Raw genomic sequence first — 3,017 nt, forward strand, 5'->3', positions numbered from 1 at the left:
TGAGCACGACACGCATTAAAGTAATATATTTCACTCAGCTCCATATACTCAAGTAGAAAAGCCCGACTCATCGAGTAACGTCACACATCCTGCATTACGGCCTGGTTTATAGTGAGGATATTTGATGTTTCAAATAAACCTGTTCTGTTATTACCTGCAGCTGAGGAACAAAAGCTTTGCACTAATTCTACGTCTGTATCAGCTGATTCCTTGAATAATTGTACATTTTCAGACAACTTAGGCCTACTTTTTTTTTCAAAGGATGTGTTTTTAATTATAGCTGTTAATTTTGTTGTTATTTTTATTTGTTACTTTACTAGAGACGTAGAAAAAGTAAGTCTGTTACAATAAAATTTATTGATCACGTTTTATTTCCAATTCTGGTGTGATTATTATTGCTTAACCTCATCCCACTTTGTTAATTACGTAAGGCTACACTACAAGTACCGGTACACGTAAGTTACTCCCATTAATTCATATTTCCATTATTATTGTTATTATATTATTGTTGTAAAGGGAAATGCAAATTAATATTTATTGGTTTCATAGTTCATTATCGCTATAATCTTGAATGAGTGAAGCGATTATAGTAAATTTCAGTTCATTTTGCACAAACAAAAATAATATTAACCTATTTCTTGCAGGTATCTTCGAGTTTATGGTGGAATTTAATATACTTCATTAAAATAATAAATGAACTTTATCCATTTAATATTTCAATAATGGAAGGAAGGTGCTAATTTTTCCAAAAGAACACGACAACGAAAGTGTAACACATTTTGTCATCTGCTAGGAGAGATCTGTGATGATGAGGCGTTAGTAGCGATCCTAGTGGTGGGCAACTACCCATGTTTGCATTTTTACTACATATTGAGCTTCGCGACTGTATATAGTAGACTGTGCTGCTATCATGTATTTCAAAAGCCAATAAAGAGCGATTCAGACGGTGCGTGTTTCTGTGATGGATTCCAAGGTAGCTGCGCTGAACCAGGCTTTACTTTAAAATGCAGCGGGATTCGAACAAAAAAAAAAAAACAACTATTGTGACTTCCACAAGACTTACATACTGACTAGAATTTTTTAAAACTATTGAACAATTCATAATCTGAATTTTAAACATTTAAATTCATTTAATTTCATTTTATCTGTTATTTACTAATGTTTCAACTGATAAAGCATAAATATAGAACTAAAATTACTATTAAGTAAGAATAAATATTCACTTAAAAGACCTCGATTAGAGTTAATTAGGTATTGTATAGTGGCATTTATCTGGATCTAAAAAGTATCTGAAAAAAAAATTCAGTTTTCTTTCCCAACGCAACGCTGTTATAGTAACCATGGTTATTAGAGGAGAAAAAATCTCTCCAGCGCCGAGGATCGAACCCAGGTCCTCGGTTCTATATACCAACCTCTCTAACCACTGGGCTACGCCGAAGTTCAATTCACAGCCACGGATCGAATCCCTTCCCGCTAGTGTTTTTCCTTTTGTGTCCTGACTCCAAGTTCGACATATACGGGTATATTGATATATATTAAGTCAACTGCCATTATACAAGGAGCGCACTCAATTGAATAACTTGGTGGTCGGGATTCCACAGTATTATGCACTGTTGAGTGGATAACAGATATATTCTGTAGGACCAAAAACTAATCTTTACGTAGCTGTTACAATGTTCCTTTTTCTGATATTTTATACTATTTACAGAAACAAACATGAGCAGTAATAAAACCACGAGTAAGAGTATTTTGCTATAACAAACGATACAGCGCAAAGAAATTTCTAACACTTTTACAGTACTATATTTATTTTCATAATTATTAGTAGGGCTAGGATTTTGATGAAATTGCATCTTTTTTCTAGTAAGCCAGAAACATAGCTGCTTTAGTATTTATATGTTACGTGATAAACTGAGTTTTTAAGACATATTTGTTAGGGCATTGTTTTTTGCATTTTTTGCCTGTTTCAACTCATAAGAGCATCTTTTGTTTTATTTGGTCATTTTGTAGGCATTTTCATTTAATTTCGGCCATAAATGCCCATTATTAATATAAAATAATGTTTATTTCCTTTGATATTTTCTTTTCTACACAAATATTTCCACTTCAGCGTAGTATACCCCATGCATTGGATCAGTCCAACTACACCTTCAATATAGACTCCTCTATACCTGCTAATTCCGGATAAGAGTGGCCTTGTGGTAGACTACATGGAAACTAAAGGTAAAGTAAATCCATGGCGCTACAGCCCAGGAAGGGCCAAGATCGACCAGCTGACTGTTGACCTCACGTCCATATGCCGAAGCAGAAGTGAACGATCATACATGGAAACTGCATCAGGTAAAATAATTAATTAAAGTGTACTACTTAGAAAAAACTATGTAAAATTTAATTTAATTACTAGTCTAAATATTAAGTAGTACAAAACCTCTTTTCCTACTAAGCCAATTATGTAAGATCAATCTTTAGGGCATTTTTGAAAGTTTTTTAGGTCATAAATGTATTGTTTTTAGGACATTTTTTCATGATTTATAGGTCGTGGTATGTATTAAGTCACCTGAGTAGGCTATTCATATTGGTATTCATTTAAAGTGAAGATCCATTAATTTTATTGACAGTTTTTAGTCATACTGGTCCTGTAATATAGTAAAAAAAGTTTTAAGATCTAATAAATTACCTGTATTTTGTAGATGTCTTAATACATACAAAGACAATTTATTGTTATAAATTTTATTTGCTTTCTACATTATCAATTATGGCGCTAGTGCTGAATGTATGTACTAAGTATTTCTTTAAAGTAAAGATACCAATTTATTGGCGGTTTTCAGTTGTACTGGTCCTCCAGTGTAGCCAACAAAATTTAAAATCTAGTCAATTATCTATGTTTTGTACATGTGTTAATACGTAAAAAGACATTCTTTACATTAATGCTGTATGATCATAACTCTGATAGAATTTATTATTTGATATTAAACTAAGTAGTTATCAGTTTTATTTAAGTGTCTTTATTTGATGAT

The sequence above is a fragment of the Periplaneta americana genome, chromosome 6, assembly GCF_040183065.1.
Source record: "Periplaneta americana isolate PAMFEO1 chromosome 6, P.americana_PAMFEO1_priV1, whole genome shotgun sequence".
NCBI classification, from domain to species: Eukaryota; Metazoa; Arthropoda; class Insecta; order Blattodea; family Blattidae; genus Periplaneta; species Periplaneta americana.